This window comes from Electrophorus electricus, chromosome 2 (assembly GCF_041902795.1).
Source record: "Electrophorus electricus isolate QZ-2024a chromosome 2, ASM4190279v1, whole genome shotgun sequence".
NCBI lineage: Eukaryota > Metazoa > Chordata > Actinopteri > Gymnotiformes > Gymnotidae > Electrophorus > Electrophorus electricus.
Genome location: NC_137498.1, coordinates 18,252,687 through 18,273,283, shown reverse-complemented (window position 1 = coordinate 18,273,283; position 20,597 = coordinate 18,252,687). Strand labels below are relative to the sequence as shown.

The 20,597-nt window shown below is 44.5% G+C and overlaps 2 long non-coding RNA genes across 7 annotated transcripts; one reads left to right on the top strand and one right to left on the bottom strand.

Annotated features, from left to right (window-relative positions):
* Nucleotides 1–5,232: 5,232 nt before the first annotated feature.
* Nucleotides 5,233–20,575, top strand: LOC113579888 (uncharacterized). Of its 6 annotated transcripts, none has more exons than XR_014116529.1 (8): nt 5,233–5,371; nt 13,844–14,457; nt 15,533–15,606; nt 16,182–16,299; nt 17,371–17,437; nt 18,430–18,513; nt 19,076–19,154; nt 19,276–20,575. It is a non-coding gene; the product is annotated as an uncharacterized LOC113579888 (long non-coding RNA). The 6 variants fall into 6 exon arrangements; XR_014116526.1 differs by having other exon boundaries at nt 13,844–15,606; nt 19,276–19,322; nt 19,463–20,575; XR_014116530.1 differs by adding an exon at nt 8,254–8,373 and having other exon boundaries at nt 5,258–5,371; nt 13,844–15,606.
* On the bottom strand, nt 15,614–18,426 carry LOC118241919 (uncharacterized). The gene is made up of 5 exons (XR_004776424.2): nt 18,345–18,426; nt 17,750–17,821; nt 17,028–17,166; nt 16,184–16,289; nt 15,614–16,078 (listed from the first exon to the last, which is right to left on the bottom strand). It is a non-coding gene; the product is annotated as an uncharacterized LOC118241919 (long non-coding RNA).
* Nucleotides 20,576–20,597: the final 22 nt, after the last annotated feature.

Below are 20,597 nucleotides of genomic sequence, written 5' to 3'. Positions count from 1 at the left end.
CACACAAAGTTCAGACCCCTGTGAACTGATAAACTTTCCTGAGCGTACAACAGATCACTGCAGGCCTACGTCATGTCTAAGGACATGAAAGCCAGTTTTATGCATGTCTCTTTCTAAAGGCCCACTCTATAAACTGCACAGGAGGCGGGAGTAGAAAAATCAATGAGTGAGATAAATCAACATATACTAATCACTCAGTGAATCAATTAAATGTTGTTTTTTTCTCTCTCTCTCTCTCTCTCTCTCTCTCTCTCTCTCTCTCTCTCTCTCTCTCTCTCTCTCTCTCTCTCTCTCTCTCTCTCTCTCTCTCTCTCTCTCTCTCTCTCTCTCTCTCTCTCTCTCTCTCTAACCACTGCAGAAAGCAGTGCAGTGCAGTGGTCTATGTGGGTGTTTGTGGGGTGGTGGGTTTGCTTCTCTTTCCTTGTCGCCCAGAACGGATGCCATACACTAACTAATAAACAAGCATCCACATGCCTAGCCACCCACAAAGTGTATGCATAACACACGTACATGCACACATGCAACCGCACAAAGCCACACTAGCACATATAACCATATTCTCGCCCACAATTGCAGTGGCACATGTACACAAACACGCACACATGCCCCAGCCCAGAGGTCACCTGCACACGTGACTTAGAAGTGCGTCATCCCAATGACTTCCCATCGCGTTCCGTCCTCATGGTACCCCTTTTAAATCCACACGTCATGGGACAACATTCTTAAAGCTTGCTACAAAGCGCCCTATTGCGCAAGAGGACTGCACAATGATGTGATGGTTGGTTTCTTGTAGGCAATTTCCCGTACCGCCCACCGTTCAAAGGCAACCTGCAGGGAAGGTGTCATCTGATCGGATTCTACCAAACCACCTATTTGATGCTTGCCAACTCGCTAATTAGTAAACACAGCAGACTTGTAGTATATGTGCGTGACTTCAGACTTTTCTATCTCTTTGTACAAAGCAAACAAAGAGCACAGCAACTCGGGTTTCTCTTTGGCGTTTTCCTGTGTACCTGTTTGTAATGGTTAACAGTTGCAATTTAACCTTCTTGAAACACCCTTGGCAGAGGTTGACAATCAGACAAAGCAAGCTCATGCGCACACACACACACACACAAAACAGACTTATATAAACAGCTGCAACCCTGATATCAAATGGCCCGGTAACTCCCACTCAGAGGGGAGAAGCCTCTTGTGTGTGTTGGGTTCGGCCAAAGTTTAGCAGCTTGCCGCGGGGCCTTCACAATAAGGCACGAGCACGCGCTTAATTAATATAGCATGAATATTTCACACATCCGTCTCTTTAGAGCACAGATTGTTATTTACTATACGGTGTTGCGATTAAATTATAAGGAAGGACTAAAGCTTGCATGCATTTTAATTACTCCACACCAGACGCAGGAGTGAGGATTGTGCAGGGACAGTGACTAGGGTGAGGGGGTATGAGAGGGGTGCACCATAACTGCAGACAGCCTGCACACTCCTCAGCAGTGACGCAGGACCTGGCCCACGATGACCCTGTTAGACCTGTTATCCACCACCATACATCTCCCAGAGGGAAGACTTTGATTTGACGTCATGTGGCGGGCTAGATATGTATGCAACTGTGCTTGGATGTACACGTGCAACCTAGCATTTGTCATTCCCATATGGTGCATGACATAAACAGTTTAAATAGCAGATAATGTGTTGCTTTTAATCTCCCCTCAAAAATGCCCCCCGGAGATGGATGTGTGTATTGCAGCAATGTGTGATCTTAGAAATAGAATGTGTGAGCTTAGAAATAACAGTTACATGGGAACCTGCATGGAGGCAGAAACATCTACAGTCTGGCTGTCTGTTTAACGAGCAGCACCCAATCCTCCCTGTTAAAAAAGTTTTTTTTGTTTTTTTTTTAATAACTTATCGAATGCCATTCAGATGTTTCTGTGAGCCAGTGAGCTCTTCCACAAATATGCTCTTTGTTAGATCAGAGCTTTGCAGGACAATGGTGGAATGAGAGGGTCCTTGGGGTTAGGACCCCCCCCACACACACACACACACACTTATCTTGTTCCCCTTCTGTTTTAAACCTTTACACAGTCAACCGTAATCATCTTAAGATGTGGGACATCTCATAGTCTGCAGAGTCTGAGACTCCCTCTTTCTTTCTTACTCAGCGATTCCGGTTGAATGCACCAGACAAACGTGGTTCTACCTAGTTTCACTTACCTGTGCGCTGGGCTATATGTCTGTTTCTGTAAGTTTGTCCTTGCGCGTGTATGTGTGTGTGTATGTGTGTTTGTATGAGCCTGTGGAGAATCTAGGCTGACTACCACCCGAGGCGCGCCCAACTTCTGCCACGCCCCGGGTCCCTTCATGCACCGGATCCATCATACCCAGGTCCTGGGCGCGGACGCGACACTTTAATTGGCAGCAGAGAGGAAGCTGGCAAGGACGAGTGGCGTGGTGGCGGAATTGCAATACTGCCTAATGCACGTCCTCCACCTCCCCCGACATGTCTCGATAGCGCCGAGCGCTAACAGGCCTCTCCAGAGTGATCTTACTTCCCACATCACTATTCAGCTATAGCTCTCACTGAGTGCAAACATCACATATGGCGCTGCATTTTATAGTTGAGAGCGCTTTTCTTCCTCTGTGTGTGTTTGTGTGTGTGTGTGTGTGTGTGTGTGCACATGATGTAGAAAAATACAGCAAGACCTTTTTATATAAGCTCAGTAATTAAGATCTCTCATTCAGTGCTAAAATGAGACCTTGTAGCCAGTTTAGTGTCTTTCAGTGTAATGGGTCATTGGATTTTTTTGTCTTATGCCACAAACCTGCAATCCTTTTCTTATACCTGCTGATGCTGCCGGGTCTGGAAATTCAGGGTAAATGTGACTGACCATCATTCACATTAAACAGGCACATATGAGACAGAAGACTACATTCTGTTTCCTCTGCAAATAATTTTATTGGGCAGAGCCTTCAAATCACCTACTTTGCTGCAGATTTAATGAGTTCTGAATACACAAAATATCAGTCAAATCTTAACATTGGCATTATGTAACGCAATGCCGATATTATCACACATTCCTGCCCAAACTTTCCTTGAGAGAACGTAACAGCCAAACTCTCTGAATTTCTGACAGTGTTAAATGATGGCGAGTCCTCTCTCACGTTCTGTCCTGAGAATCCTGAGAACTATCACTGATCATCAAGACTTCACAGTGTAACAGATGAGCTTACACATACAAGCTTACACAAGTGCTGAACTTTTATAAGCACTCACCCATTGCCTGGAGGTGTCAGTCTCCTGCATTTATTTATTTGTTTGCTTGTTTACAGGACTCTATATGTTGTTATGTGGTTATATATAGGTCTCAAGCCTTTCAGATAGCCCTCAGTATAGCTCAGTGATCTCTGAACTCAGCTGATTTTTTATTTCACTGTTAGATTAAATTTTATTGTTGTTTTTCTACTTTACTCTCAGAGATTTATAAATCAGCCTCATTCCTTTCACAGAAACCCACTGTATTTACAAAGACCTAAAAGAGGCGGCTAGGGGGGGGGGGGGGGAATCTATGTAAAAAAAAAAAAAAAAAAAAAAGCAAAAAGTAGTTGTTAAATCGTTGTTAGAGTGACAGAAAACAAGAAGGAGAGAGGAAGAGATAGGGGGCACGGCAAGGGAATCTTAAAAGGTTGGTGGTGAGGAGGCTTGCAGGTCTCCACTGTGACGACCTGCAGGCGTGCCGCCTGACGTGGTGTCATTTCCAGCGACAGAAGCCTACTGGGGATCGGCTGCCCGCAGACAAATCTGGCTCAGACCTTGACAGAGTCTGTTTAGTTGGGCGGTGGGGGCAGAAGAGACCCACAACCCTCCATACGCCCCCGCTTGACCTCAGCATCCCGCCACGCGTCACTGGCACCTGGACAATCTCCGGGCTCCGGCTAGCCAGGTGGAGGCAGCGGGCCGAACTGGAAATGACACGACAGGAGGGGATGAGAGAGGCTCACTATAGACCACAGGTCCCTGTGGAGCTGCCAGAAGGCAAAGGTCTCTTCCAGCTCTGCTGCCGGACAAGACACGCTATGCTAACCGAGCAGTCGTTTTAACTGAAATTGAGTCAGCTGAGATGTTTGTCGATTAAACCAAGCACCTCAAATCACTGCCTGCTACGGTTTACCTAATTTTTGCTGGGTTTCTTTCCCTTTGCTGTAAAAGCTCTAATAAACCTATATAACTGACCCATAGGTCACTGACCCTATGACCCATAGTGTCATAGGTTAATGTGAATGGATGACAATTAGAGACGAATCCCCTCAGCCAGAATCTGAACTGAGCTACAGCAGCACTCCACGTGCTTTAGCAAGTGTATAATTATGCAGAAGTATTAAATAGATACATAATTATGCAAAGTCGCTCACATGACAGACAAAGCGGAAGCTTTACGTTCATTGTTTTGCAAATGCGGTTGATGATTCCGTTATCTGTCACTTGCTCTGCAACACCTGTTTGGTATAATTAAAACAAACTTTGACATGGGATTTTGACCGTGACAATCAATATAATCGTGAGCTCTTTTCTACCCCTGAGAACAACGGTGTAGCTTCATAATATCTCATGTGTATTTTTAACTCACCAGTAAAGCTATCCAGTTCCCCCTCCAAATCTCCGAGTAATGCCACAGGCGGCGAGGACGAGAAGCGCTCAGAGAGAGAATAGTGCCATTAGTCGGAACAATTAGCTAGCGCTTCTAAAAACAAACAGGTGTGTGATGATTAGCGGTGTTTTTCAGTGAATTATTGAGAATCCATCTTTAGTTTTGTAACTCATCAGTGAAGAGGAGCTGCCTCGCTCCCCAGGGTAAACAGAGCGTGTGTTACCCCGAACCTTTCTAGTCAATGTCGAGCTATTTTTGCCGTTAAAGGGAATATTCGGTTTACCCTCTCCCGTCGTTTCGATTTTTTAAAATCACCCAAGCTTTGGGAAAGCTCATAGGTTTTATATTGGATTGAAAAATGAAATCAATGTTAGTGAAATTATTTTAGCAATAATTAACATCAAAATAGCATGTCCAAATATTGGCTATATCGCTCAGTTATGGTAGCCTAACCTACTATCCTAATCGACAAGAGGGCAAATGTCTAAACCCTGATAGCTTCACGTATTATCGATAATATGACTTTTTTTTTAATTTATGGGACAGTCAACGCCATAAAATAACTACAAGGAACAAACACCGCCTCCTTCAGGCTTTAAACTGGGTTCGTGTGTGAAAGGTTAAAATTGAAGCTGGCAGTCTAAACTCCTTTGGGGGCAGATAGGCAGACGACCAACGAATGGAAATAAAGAGGAGGATTTTGATAATCCCGCATGCTAAACTGTAACGTAAGTAAAACCCGATTACCTGTGTGCGCGTATCCGAGTCCCAGGGGTTTACAGTCGATAACCTATTACATGGATTAAAAGAACCGCCGTTTGCCGTCTCAGCTTTGCACTGCCCAACAAATGGCTCCTGATTTTATTCACTGTTTTTTATCAAAAGGAGATAGTTGGGTAAAGAATCTATCAGAATCAATCCACTATCAAACATGGCGACTTCAGTGAACGGCGGACCCATGCTGTTTAGTTTAACATCCCCATTTTGTTGAGAGAGAGAGAGAGAGAGAGAGAGAGAGAGAGAATTTTGAAGCAATACATCTCAATGATCGACCGGTTGTTAAACTGACGGTGTTGATTTTGACTGGCTGTTTAAGTGCACACGGCTGGACTGTGACAGGTGCCTGAAACTCACTCCGCGACGCTCTGTGGATTTCGCCGATGTTATCCATGCATTTCGAAACAAGTCTTAAATGAACACAGCACGAAATATCGCTTGAGATACTGTCCCTGCCGCTTCCTCACTTCTTCGGTGATTGCTGTAGTTAGACAACACCAGCACCTATCGGAGCTTTGGAAAATCTTTGTAGTCCGCCAGAGTGCCTATCTTCACACAATATTACCTCCAATCTGATATGCAATGAATTTTACTACACCATTTGCATATGCATATAGATGAAAATGGTATAAATATGAAGATCCGTTACATACAGCTTCTGGTAAGTGCATCGACTTCATGTCTGACTGAAACTTTTCAGCTGTTGGACTTAATATTTACAGAACTTATCAGAACATAACCCCACATGTGCACACCTTGGGGTGTTCCAGAAAGCGGGTTTAACAAACCTTACACTTGACCTTGAACTCTGAGTTGACATAACTCGATCCGGCATCCGGATTCTGAATAGATTGAATTTAACTGACGCGTTCATGGTTAACTTTGAAAGCCATCAGCGGAGCGCTGGTAATAGGATTCAAATGAATACGAACGATAAAAGCTTATTCCACTCTATCTTGAAATTAACATTTTCATATACAGACTATAGGCTTTAAAAGGTACCAGCAACGTTAGCACAGGAAAGACCGCTGACGTTCCAAAAGAGATACCTCAGTCAACAAAACTGTACAGCTTGTATTGCCTAAAGCCTATTTATACATAACAGCTATCTCACTGGCTTCTACTCTCTTTTTTTTCTTCTTTTTTTTTGGGGGGGGGGGGGGGGGTGACGTTTTATATATATATATATATATATATATATATATATATATATATATATATATATATATATATATATATATATAAAATAAAAAAAATTTATAGACTACGTAATCCAAGCATAATTAAGCATTGACAGCAAAGAAAATGTAAAGTTTTTAAGTATAATTCAAATTACTAAGATTCTTTTACTCATTGCTAATTCATTTTTGTAGTGGTATGCCTATAGTGTTAGCCTCAGCTTCATGCTATAGATTATAGGAAGAAGGCAGATTTTTGCAGGTTTCGCATGTGATGATTTTAAGTATCTTGTATAGCCTAAGCTCTATGTGTCCGAAGCTGTAAATGTATGAAATATATGAAAACATGACATGAAGCAAATGAATACCTCTTTTTTTCCTTTTCAGAAATGAAAGGCTTTTAGGCGTTTGCAGTTAGACGGTGATGGTTATGATCGTTTAGTGAGAAGGATTTTTATGCCAGTGGTGTCTTTTAAGGACTTTACCACCTCTTACACTTCTGAGGTTCTTCCTCCAGGTTATTGTGTGGTATTGCAAGATGTCTGTAGTACTAAACAAGCCACAATAAAGTGGCTTCTCAGGAATGACCCTGAGTCCACTCAGGCACTGAAACCTTGCCTGGCCTGTGTTTGTATCTCAATCCCGACTCTAGTCCTGCAGTCTGGTATAACTATTACTAACTATTATTGATAGTGGAGAAACGTAAGTATATTGTAAGTCTTGAACTGCAAGAAAGTCTTCGGTGATTACCTGCATATGAATGGTATTAATGGTATGGAAAGATTTCGATTTACATACATTGACTATTGAAGGAGCAGTTATAGGAACGTGGGTCTATGTGGGTTATAAGAAATAAAAGATTCATGGTAAGAGCCACAATGTTAAACTAGCAAAGGCACATATATTTTTAAAAGTCTACTTAAAATAATTAAAATAAAAAATGGAGATCTTGTTCCATAGATTTATGCCCTGAAAAACATTTGAGCACTAAGTAAGCTGAATGATCTACTTTCTCAATAGACCAGTGGCAAAAAGGACAGGCCCTAAGTTATGTTCATTGCACTCTGTTAAAAGAAAGCTTAAAGTAATTTTTTAAAAAGAACATTAAAAAATAAACAGAATATGGATGCATACAATTTGTAGTTAAACCGAGGCTGTCCACAATGTGAAATGTTCTACATTCAGCTGGTGTTCTGATGATTAAATCTGTATATCTCCAGTAAACCTGCTACATAGCAGGTTATCGTCACATCGTATGTTGCCGTAGCAACTAACCTACACTTCTTCTGAGCCTGTTTTTTCACAAACCCCGAGTTAACAGAACTGGGTTAGTTGCAAAACCTTCCTGAATACCCCCTGATCATAACCTAACCCCACAGATACACACCTGGTCATAACCCAACAGCACCATCACATTAGGTATAACTATATCTTTGATGAAATTAACCGTTGAAAGGAATATAAGTATTTGGGATTTGGGGGTGGGGGTGGGGGTGAGGGGGGGGTTGGGAAGGGGGAGAGAAAAACATGCTAAAGAATATTTTTGATCAAACAAATGTTAGTTTGTGAAACACTGGAGCCAAAATTAATTGGCTTGCAGTATTGTTTGCACATAATGGAACTGTTCCGTAGAGACAGATAATTGATTCATGCAGGTGACCGTGTGCGTCCACACACCAGGCGTGTGGGTGAAGGGACAGAAGTGGACATGGTGATTACTCCCAAGCTGCAGAGGGAAGCAGCCGGCCCGGGTGGGCAGCAGCAGAGATGACTAGGTAAAGGTTAATGATTCTGTCCTACAGCCGAATAATGGGAGTGTTAATGACCTGAGGGAAGGTATCCGATCTCTCCCAGGCAATATTAGCCTTCTGTGGAGGATTCAGTCGGGGCTTAAAATTATCAACAAAATGAATTATTGATTACTGAATCAATAACAATCAATGTTACATAGTGTAGTTTGGCAAAAATGTTAATTTGTGAAATGTGTGAACTCCCTTAAGGGTAAGCGCTGTGAGTCATTTGTCTTTGAGAGAGTCTAAGCACGTCTAGGATTTCTAGATGATAAGAGCTGGACATGGCGGATTCTCGCATCCTCTTTAAGGCAGCCGCTGCCTTGAGAGACCAAGGCTAGCCTCACAAAAATAAACATCTCATACGAGGAATATGGAAGGGGCGGGGGTGCAAAGGAAATGGCTGTCTCGATGTCCCGTGCCTCAGCTGTCTGAACAGGGACTTGTCAGTGGACACACGTGTGGTTGTTTGTTTGTTTGTGTGTGAGTGTGTGTGTGTGTGTGTGTGTGTGTGTCTTAAAACTCTGTGTCTGAAATAACAATCAGGCCTTGCTGACAAGTTGTCTGAATCTTGACTGGTGAACGCATGCATCAGGGTCCATGTAGACTGCTCAGCGAAGGCACAGCCTGTCTCGACGTCATCCACATCACAACACAGGAATGAAATGTTATCCTGCGCAGCCGGAAGAACGACCTGCTGATGCTGATGCTGCTACTTGGGAATTGCGCCAAGCGGAATGCTCCTACGAGTCTTCTAACAAGTTAAGAGCTGTTTCACATAGGAGAGCTTCACTCCGATCTCACCAGTTGAAAGCTTTGTTTGACAGCTCTGGTCTGAATGTAAAGCAATATATAGCTGGCAAAAAATGACTGGTTTCATTCAGTGGCACGTCTCATAGCCTGACATGACAAACAAACCGGAAAATGAGAATAAACATTTGGAACCTGCATGGGATTGTGGGATAGGAGCCCTGGGGTTGGGAGTTGGAAGCAAAGAGCTGGATGGCAGCAGTTACCATAGAAATCTCCACCCAGTGGGCACCTAGGCAGCTACACGGCCTGTTTATGTATCCCTTTTCTCAGCTGCACATGCATGATTTGGAGATCAGGCTCCCCTTCAGCCATATTGTCATCGCACTTTCCAGAGCCTTACATTCCCTCCCGGTGTTCTGTTGCAGACCTTAGACAAGAGGAAGAAGTTGGACATGCATTCAGGCCATTGAGCACTGTCCGAGCACACTTTCCCGACAGGCAAGCATTTGGAACTCTGCACCTTGCTGCCGGCACACATGGGAGTCTTATCAGCACCCGACCCACTCTCAGCCTCAAAGATGGTGGCCAGGGTCCAGTGGCACGCAGCTCTCTGCTAAGCCCGAATTATCATAGTATCCAGCCACATAACACCCTATCTATTATTATTTATATTTGGGCAACAGTCTGCGATGTTATGCCCATATTGTTTTGATTAAGAGGGCTGGCAGTGAGTGGGATGGCTGTGTGAGACTGGGGAGGGAGGGGAAGCACTCTGGACGAATTGAATAAATTTGTGCTCATCCATTAATTCCTACACATCTGTCAAATCATTCATACGTGAGAAAAAGATGCATGGGCGCCAGCTGGCTCCAATAAAAACATGGAGTAGCATGAGTATCCCGTGATCTCCATGCTGGATCATGGGGCTGCACTTATGCGGGCTACGAGAAGCTGCTTTGTGGGATAATTGGAGGTTTTTTTTTTTGTCATAGCATAGAAACCCCATTAAAGTAAATCATATTACTGTGCACACCACCTTATTTTCACGCCGTATGCACATAGGCATTGTGCTCATTATATACTTGAGTAGAGTCTGTCTGTTCTTGCAGCAGCAGTTTGGTGAAATTTCGTCATCACACTGAGTCATGGCAAACCCTAAGGGGTAAAGACCTAGAAAATCACTGTGCTATGTATATCAGACATAAGCAACCAGAATCAGACAGAAACCACCTCTGTTCATATTTGTGACTGTTCAATACATTATTTAATTCCTTATTAACAGAGTTTAGAGGGCAGGGTAAAGTGTTAAATACAGAATCTCAGGAACATTGATTTTGGAAATTGGATTGATTTGGGCATTAAAGGGGTAGCTCATCCGCAAACATTAGTGTGGATAAGAGCAAAGGAAAGGCTGTAGGTATCTGTGGTAAACTGTCAGGTATCATTACTAAAAGCAACACCAGCACCTGTATCGAGTAAGAGAGTAAATGCCTTATTGGCCTTTTGTTTGCAGATGCACCTGTGCCGTCGGCATGTCGTCAAGATAAACTTTTCATTCGATCTCACCTCCTTTAGCAACTGCTCAGCGTACCTGTGGCATTTGCAAAATCATGCGCAAGCACGTCCATAGCATTTGTCTGATTAAGAGCTGGATCTGTGGGGCTGAACCATCATGACAAATACCAGTTGGGAACTTTGCGGTTTGCAATTTCCTAAAGACCATCCAAAAACAATGTGCTCTTAACCTTTGTTTGGTATTCGGTGTCCTGCTTTAATCTGCCATCAGTCTTGTAATTACGTTGTCTATGGCGACAGCAGCTGACTGCTGTGCTCCTAGACATTAACTACGCTATGAAGCAGTGGATGTTTGCCTTTATTTTTGTGGCATTGTTTTGCAAACATCTCATCTGCTCATCTGACATATGCTATGTGGTGATATGGTGTTCTCACAGTTGTTATTGAAGAAAAAATCAACAAGCACTGTAAAAACCATCTGAGTGCATCATTGCAATGCATCATGGGTAGGCGAGTCAAAAGCTGGACACGCCCTTTGGCAGCTTTCACCTCGCTCCCTCAGGAAAGTTGACGAGGGGATGGCTATTGGGTTCTGAAAGATGCGGATAGAGAGTGAAACAAAACGCGAGAAAAAGAAACCATAACACCAGGAGCTGTCGGTTATGTGTTTTCTTTCTTCCACTGTTGGGTTGGTTCACTAGAGAGGCCCAGTGCCAGACATACCTGAAAGTACATATGTGTCAAAACTTGTTTTCATGGTAAGTGAAAAAAAGAAAAGAAATCAAGGGGCGGGAAAGTATTTTATGAGCCATAAAAAAATGAATGAGAAATAAAACACCTCTATGTTAGGAGCACTCGTGTGATCATTTAGGAGTAAGGTTTATTTAATACGGGAGCGTCACCTTACCTAACATATTAAAGATCAGTAGCATGCAAAAGCTGTGTGACCATGAGAATTAAATATTCCACATGGCGCCAATCATGCAGCGCGCCACCACGCACTCGCGTCTCCGCTTCTGATGGAGTGCAGCACGCGGCTTCATATCCCGGTAGCCGTGGGGAGCAGACGCTCGCGCATAAACAAATCTATTTTCGCCCCGCGTGTCTCTCAGCCACGCGCGATATTAAAGCGCGGAATCACGGCAATGAGGTCTAATGGTCGTCTCCGGGTGTCACTCAGATGTCTCCGATTTGACAGAAAATACATTATTCTCATGGAACCGCGGAGACGTCCGGCGCCTTTCGCGCCTGAGGAGCGCTTCCGGCCAAAGAACAGTTGATGAGCTTGAAGAATGACTTATTAAGTTTCCAGGAGCCATATCTATCATATCAGGATGGCGAGATTTCAATTTAGTCTCCAAAAGCGAAACTTTACACCTATTCCGAGGCGCGGTGCGGACTCACGGGCTTTGTTACCGAGTGTCTGAAACGGGGAAGAAGTCTCGGTACTAGGAAGAATTGCTAATCTTTGACGTTTTGGAGCCGAGTCCCCCTAATCCTCTGATGATGAGCTATATTCAGAAAATGAAAGTGTTCCTTTGCTGTATGGCCACTTTGGCGGTTTCAGATTTCAGATGTGGATCCCGGCGTTTTAAGAAGACGTAAAGCACAATTGTTTCTTGATTTAATTATCTGATATCATTGTGCGGGTCGTGCTTTTCCAATTAAATTTGTGTTTCAGGGTGAGCCCTGTCATTCACGGCTAGCACCCTCAGCTAGTTTCTGCTTCTTTCTGACACTTCAGTCTCTCCAAGATTAGCAGATTACCTTTCTTATGCTTTTCAAGGGTATTCTGCATTTTATATAGCGCAAAGTTATTTGTGGATCAAATTTTCAGCCATGGCTATGCTTTGAGCGTTGGTGGGATTTAAATATAGTTTGGGGACGATCGTATGAAACTAACAGCATAACGGGATGTGACAGAATCAAATGTGAAAGCTCAGTCAGCTATGTAAATACTGCCTGCATCGCTGCAAGGATAAAGTATGCTGTTAATAATTCAGATATGCAGGGCACTGCGTGCGCGTCACCGTTTTTACTTCTCCATAGCGTAGTATGTTATGATTAGGAGTGTAGGGGATGCTTGGACTCAAGGGCAGTTTGCTCGGAATCTTATTATAATTTTCCCTTTTTCTCTTCAGAAGGCACCACCACATCAGCCGATGAGGGCCCTTCTTTCCTAATTTAACCCGCAGTGACATCGTCCACCCTTCTGAGACCACTTCTGCCCCAAATCACTGACAGTAAAATGGTGACAAATGAAACATGAATGTACATCTACTTATTATTGTTTGATTGGTATCCTAGCTGCTGATAGGCTGGCGTGTTTATTTGGGCAATGCAGTACTCCCAGCCCAGTGAGGCAGAGGTCGAAGCATGTGGTTGGTCCCCACATTGCACCGACTAGTGTGGGAACAAGTGAGAGTGCCCAAATCCAGCCCGATTCTGACAGTTCGCCATGACATGTTGCCATGACCAGAAATGGCAAATGTCCCTACAGAATGCAATGGGAATGCGAGTGTAGCAGTCCAGAGGAAATTGAGGACAGGCAAGAAGTGGGAGGGTGATTTGGTAGGTGGGGCATGCAGAAACTGAGGTTGAAAGAGAGAAAGATAGAGAGAGAGAGAGAGAGAGATAGAGAGAGAGAGAGAGAAGAGTGGGCAAAAGGTCAAGCATTGGGAGCACGGTGCAGGCCAACACTTCAAAGCCCGGCACCAGTCAGCACTTTTGCCGTCTCCTTTGCCCTGACGAAGACTGGCGCGAACGAGAAGATGAAACAGTGCAGGAGAGCCAGGCTGCACGTGCGCCGATCCCTCAAAGCTTACATAATCCCCCTTTCTTTGCCTCTAGGAAAAGAAAAAAAAAAATCACCTCGGGCTGGAGTCAGAAGCCCGGCAGGCTGCATTAATGACAGGGACGTGCTCGCAATTCAGAGTCTGCCGGCAGACTCATGCTAACACTTGGGTTAAGTTCTGCAGGTTCGGTAGAAGGAGCACTCTGTATTTCTCCCCCGTCTTTTTCTCATGCTTTCTGTCCTTGTCTTGCACATTCACTTTTCCTCCATATCTCCCTTGCGCTCTCTCTCTTTCTCTCTCTCTCTCTCTCTCCATCCACCACTGCTTTTTTGGGCTTTTGGTCATCAAAGCTACAATCCTAACATGAGTTTTCTATTCTTTGAACTGCATAGAAAATGATGAGAATGGAGGAGACTTCTGGCCTTCTGATGAGAACAGAGGAGACTTTTGGCCTTCTGATGAGCGGCCTGATGAACAGCTGAGCCCTCCCCACCCCAGCCGACTAACTCTACTCTGCTTCTCAGCTACAACTGCGGAGGATGGATTAGGGACTTTTTCCTGGCATTGGAGCTCCCAGATGAAGGACTTGGACCCTGTTGTCTGTCTCTGCTCGTTTCCTTTGCAGAAAACCAGACATGATGAATTATTAAACAAGCTCAATATTGAATCACTGCACTCAGCTTTTTCGGACATGCACAGATTTTGGGGAGATATTAACGACCTCAGCAGCTACAGGCAGGACTTCTTTATATGTATTACTAAAAGGTTTTGTATTAAATATCCTCCAAAAACATTGCACTTGATGTGGACAGAGTGACATACCATTTTCAGCCTTAGGAGTTGTATATTGGATATTTTTGACATGCTGAACCTTGGTGTCTGTGCAGGGGAAAAGCAGAGTTACATTGATGACACGCTCATTGACATGTCATTACCAGAGGGTCAGGAAGCCTTGCCGAATAGCACCTGAAAATGCACAAGGGAACAAGTCAGCAGAATATTAAGAGTACATAACACCAATCACTCCTGCTACCAATATACATATACAATATGCCCAAAATACATAAAGATGAAAGCAAGGCAATCTGTTGGGTAATAAGCCCATCTGAATGTCCTGCCTGTCTCTTCCTCAGTCTGTGGGTGAATGGCGGGAAGCTCAGAGTCCCGGACTGCAGGGAGCTAATTGCATGGTGTTTGCTTTTATCACCACAGATGCTTCAGTGAATGTCATTACTCTCTCTCTCTCTCTCTCTCTCTCTCTCTCTCTCTCTCTCTCTCTCTCTCTCTCTCTCTCTATCTCTCTCTCTCTTTGTGTGTCCTGGCTCATTTGGTCTCATGTTTTATGGCATTCATTTTCTGACTGAACAATAATCACTAAAGGTTGCCAGATCACTTATTTGTTGTATCCGTCCTCACACCAAGGATGGCATATTCACACATACATTTAAAAATCTTTCCGAATAATGACAGCTGTTGTTAGTGTCTGATTTATGATTATTAAGTTGGTGTGTAATGAATTTAGCCCATAAGTACAATCATAAATTCGGACCCGTAATGTTCTCTCTCCAGACTCAGAGTCATGGACTGAAGCCTGCACTCTCCACCTCATTACAGCTCCTTTCAAAATCCAAAAGCCAAACCCAGCCATGCTTAGAAGAAGCACCACTGCTCTCCCAAATGTTTGAAATGTGAGACCATGAGCACTGCGGCAGGTCAATCTATCACTGAGGAAGCTGAGGAGATGGTAAAAGCGGGAGGAAGGAGGAAGGGTGGCAGTGAGGTTAAAACATGCACGCAAGTGGGGTGAGGCAGTGTGATGGCGGCCCCAGCCTGGCACAGATCACAAGCCCCAGTAATGTCAGCGAAACAGTCCGGACCGAGGCGGCTGGAATGACAGTGAAAACCTAACCCTCCCTGCTGGGCGTTTGCGTTCAAACAGATTCTCTCGTCTACTCTTTCATGCCATGGAAAACCAACGCAGGCTGTTTTCTCTCCATCATTTTCACACACTCTCTCTGTCTCTCACGTTCTGTGTTTCTCTCCCTCTCTCTCACTCTCTCTCTGGTGTGAGAGATTTATAGGAGTCACAGAGTCACTGGCTTTGGAACATGAAACGGGTCAGATTGTCGGTGGTACCTGGGAGTCCGCGTCTGAGGTAAGCTAAACAAATTCTTCTGCTTGGCCACCCTGCCAAAATGTAGTTAGCAGCTGCGGCCGTGTTCAAAGAACTAAACAACAAGACAGGAGTTCTTCAAATTAAAGCCAACCTTAAGTTATCCTCAGAATGGGAGTTGTATTTTCATGGGACTCGAATAAGCAAAATATATTTGTTCCTTTCATGAATAAAAATGAATTTTTTAGTTTCATGAATCAGGGCTCTCAAGCTGTAATTGTGAAGAAGGGATAACAACTGACACCAAAACTGATATGTGAAATATAGGAGTTCTGCACTCTCAGTACTGTTATTGCTGTGGTTCCAGCCTTTTCTGGTCCAACTTTCTTCTTCTTTTCTAGCCATTGCATGGCCAAGACCATGGAGTGTTTATGTCTGATCAACTGTGAATTGGCCTTCCAAACACAGCCTCCATTCTTCTTACTTGTCTCCATTGCCAAGAATGAAAAGTCACCTGTGATTGGGGGGGGGGGGGGGGCGTCAACAATCAGTAAGGTGTGTTATTGTTGTCCCGTTTCCACAGGGCCAATCCTATTTCTTGCCTGTATCTGCTACAGACCTCTCGCCGTGCTCTCCCGCAAGTGGTGGAAGCGTTCTTCTTCCTTGACCAGTACTTCTGCGCTGACCTCTGCCCAAAACTTCCCAGCATGGTCCCTTTCTTTATTCTGGGAACAGGTGAGCATCGGTCGTGCTGAGCTTGCAGAATGACACGTGAGCATTTTCAGGTGACTGCAAAGGGGTAGGGCGGTTAGGGGTAGGGCGGTTAGGGGTAGGGCGGTTAGGGGTAGGGCGGGTAGGGGTATGGCGGGTAGGGGTAGGGCGGTTAGGGGTAGGGCGGGTAGGGGTAGGGCGGTTAGGGGTAGGGCGGGTAGGGGTAGGGCGGGTAGGGGTAGGGCGGTTAGGGGTAGGGCGGGTAGGGGTAGGGCGGTTAGGGGTAGGGCGGTTAGGGGTAGGGCGGTTAGGGGTAGGGCGGGTAGGGGTATGGCGGGTAGGGGTAGGGCGGTTAGGGGTAGGGCGGTTAGGGGTAGGGCGGTTAGGGGTAGGGCGGGTAGGGGTAGGGCGGTTAGGGGTAGGGCGGGTAGGGGTAGGGCGGGTAGGGGTAGGGCGGTTAGGGGTAGGGCGGGTAGGGGTAGGGCGGGTAGGGGTAGGACGGTTAGGGGTAGGGCGGGTAGGGGTAGGGCAGGTAGGGGTAGGACGTTTAGGGGTAGGGCGGGTAGGGGTAGGGGTAGGACGGTTAGGGGTAGGGTGGTTAGGGGTAGGGTGGGTAGGGGTAGGGCGGGTAGGGGTAGGGCAGGTAGGGGTAGGGGTAGGGATAGGGCGAGTAGGGGTAGGACGGTTAGGGGTAGGGCGGTTAGGGGTAGGGCGGGTAGGGGTAGGGCGTTGGTAATCAACCCAAAGTGTACCCAGATATAGTCAGTCTTCCACAGGGCGGCTCTGACACTTGAGCTGGTGTGGGGAAGGCAGCTGCTGCATGTTTTGTTGCCGTCTGGATGTCTTCATCTGTCAAGGAGCAAACCTGCAGGTCCCCACAGGCCATGTGACCTTGGAAAATGACACAAAAGGAAATGCAAACAGTCATTAGGCTGACGTGGCAATCACCGGTGTGTCCCCGAATTGCATTTAAGTGTCCCACACCATAATGTCTCGATTGATATTTGAGACTAAACTGATTTTGAAAATAATGATGAAATTATGGCTTGTGTTTAGTGATAACCTGCCTGCTAACTTCATGTCTTTCACTCCTAGCACTTTTTTGACTTGGAGATTCAACAGGAACAACAATATTTCTGTGGAATCAAAGTCATTGGTTGAGGTGAGGAAGTCTCACTCTTTTCCTGTCTGCATGTGGAAGAGAGGTAGTAAGTTAAATGAGAACATCACTCATGTTTAGTGAACACAAATCAAGGTCCCTGGCCTAATAATAATTCATAGATTAGGGGCACGAGAGGGTTTTTGCTCTGGGTTTTAATGAGAGCACATTAGTCAGCGCCTGCGGTTCGACACTTCCACATAGCCCCGCCCCCCAGTCCTGCTCTGTCTCCTCCTGTGCTTTGCCAGGGTGAATGCTTCTCTTCAGGTAATTAAATCAGAGAAGGAAACATTTCTTTGTGTTTGTGTCTCTCACCCAAGCGTAATGGGCATCCGCTGCTGCTCAGAATGACAGATTACTACAGGATGGGTCTGCTCCTCTTTGAACCTTTCACACAGAAAATGAGGACATTTAAGATAAATCTGAAAATTGTCCTATTAGAAGGGCCTTAAGTAATATTAGGAGCTCCTTTAGAGCCTTCTGCTTCTTCTTCTTCTGTCTTTTCTCATTTTATTTCCTCTCTTTTATAACTTAATTGTCACTTATGACAGGAAAATCAATGGTAATATCCAGCCTTTTTAGAAAGAATTATTATTATTTTTATCATTATTTATTACTATTGTAGCACCTTTCTTAAAGTCCAAGGTCGCATGAGACATTAAAAAGTGAGCATGAAAGTCTGGTAAATGTTAGTACTCTCCTTTGCAGTATTAAAGTAGTCATTTTGACACACACTTGGAACAGGCCCAGAACTGTGATTACACCACTGAGCACATGTCAGGTGCAAATGGGTGCGAGTTGACCCACAACAATCCCCCTGCAAGCCTGAGCATTCCCAACGTCCTCTGGTGCTCCACGTTAGTGAGCTATGTATTAAAAAAAAAGCCTAAAATTGCTTGGGAGTACTTACCAAACCGACGGGTCTCTCTGGCCAGCCTGCTGGTTCCTGCTCCTGGTGGCTATTAAATCTCTGGGTGTTTTTTTTTCCCCTCTAGGGCCCTCAAAGACTTGAGGAATGCCAAACCAGGCTCCACCCTGCCTGGGGAGAGCGATCAGGCCGAGGGATTGCTGTTCTGGAGGTGCTCCCCTCTTATTACCCAGCCAGTCATGCTGAGGAACACAACACTGCAGCATTCATCAGCTCTTAGCGCGGCCTCTCTCTCTCTCTCTCTCTCTCTCTCCTCTCTCTCTCTCTCTCTCTCTCTCTTTTCTTGCTGGCCTGTGGTCTGAGCTCCCCACGATCAAGCAGGCCAGCGAGGGAGGGAGCAGGCGTGAGGAGGAAGAATGAAAGAAAGAGAAAAAGAGAGAGAGAGAAAGAAAGACAGAGAGAAAAACATGACTGAGTCATGGAGGGAAGTAACCTAGAAGAGAAACAGGTATCATTGCCTGCTGATGAAGAGATATCGTCCAAGGCGCTAGGCCTGTTCCCCTGGAAAACCTCCAGCAAATAAACACACTGTAAAATATGTAGATGGAAGGCCAGGGCACAACAAATCTCCCCCTTTTTTAAACAATCGGTGACTTAAATGCTGGTCACATGTTCTGCAGAAACAGTTAGTGTTGCCAAATGATCACTTTCTTACAAAAGTTTTACGCTGTGCTGACGTTTTCTTTCTTTCTATTTCTTTTTTTTTTGGTCAGGTTGAAGGAACGTTGTTGAAGTTGAAACTAAATCAATGCTGAAGTGTGTGCAGAATCATTCAGTTGTGAAAAGGCAACGGTACATACACAACAATTACTGCATTTTTAGAACTTCAATATATCACTAAGAACATACATTTTTCTTCACAGAAATATACAAGTTAATAGTCATGTTTCTAATTTTTTTTTTTTTTTTTTAGGACCTGTTTGTATGGGAAACATTACTGGTCATAAGTGGAAATTAAGTGTAAATAAAATAATAATAATAATAAAAGTATATTTTTTCCTGTCACATTTTAAATGTACGTTAAATCATCCTTTATTATAATGCATGCTGTAAGCACAATTTGCTGAAATGTCCTCTGAAAGAATGCTATCTCCTTTCAGGACAATAGCAGGGATCCGTGGAAGAGCCAGGTAGAACTTCACTTATACAAACTGTCATCCCCACATGGCCACTACAAGATAATCCTATTTCAAACAAAAGAACCTAATTAACGGATGCCGTGGTAACGGTAAGCAGCTGACGATGCAAGCACGCGGCCGGCAGCTGTGGAAGCGCGGTGTGTTTTCCGTATTGGAAAATAATCGTAATTATAATAACTTCAGGTCGAGGTTTGTTTGGTTTCGCGCGTCTTTCGTCCACAACTAATTTACCTCCAGGCGCGACGTACAGAGCATTCTACAGGAAGAGTAAACCTGCCACTCACAGCCGGGTCACTGGAGGCTCGAGTGCGTGTGAATGCAAATGAGCGTTTTGCTGGATATAAATATTCAGAAGTGCATTCACAGGCATTCAGATGTCACCCGCTTAATCCGGCGTTGACAGTGGCGATCGGGTGCTTCTGCAAATTTAAACAAACGCACTCCCGAAATAGAATTACAGCGTCACCTACTCCCACGTTAACAAAGTGAGGCCCCATTTATCTTATAGGTTAGTAATTACAGTTAATCAAAAAAAAATGTTGTTAATTTGAAGTACCTCAAAGGTAGTTTAAAATGTTGATAATGAGCAACATAAAATAATGCTGCACAGGAGTGTGTATCAAGGGTAAAGAGGATTAGCAATGATTTGCATAATAAACAGACTAAACAACAAATAAATAAATAACCAAAACAGAGGTAAATAAACCTTGAAGTGAGTCCTTGTCTGCCTCCATTCGTTTGTACACAGTTTATTAATCAATATTTGTGGGCCATAATTACAGTTGTTTTACTCGTTCTAGGTAATGGAGATTCATAAGTGACCTGTCACAAATGCATTATATGTTCCAGGGCTAATGAGTTTCCTTTCAGGCTTTAATTTATCAGTGGTTTGCCAAGTCGTCTGAGCGGGCGGGAAATTAACTTTACGCTCTTTAATTGTGTTTTGTGTTTATCTTGAATCTTTAACGCTACTTAAGGCCCGAGCGGTTCAATCTTTATGGCCCCGCTCCCTCGCGCAGCGGTGCTATTCAATGAATCAATGCATCTGGGCCCGTTGGCAAGACAGCAGGATGGGCCTGATCTAAAGGTGACCTTC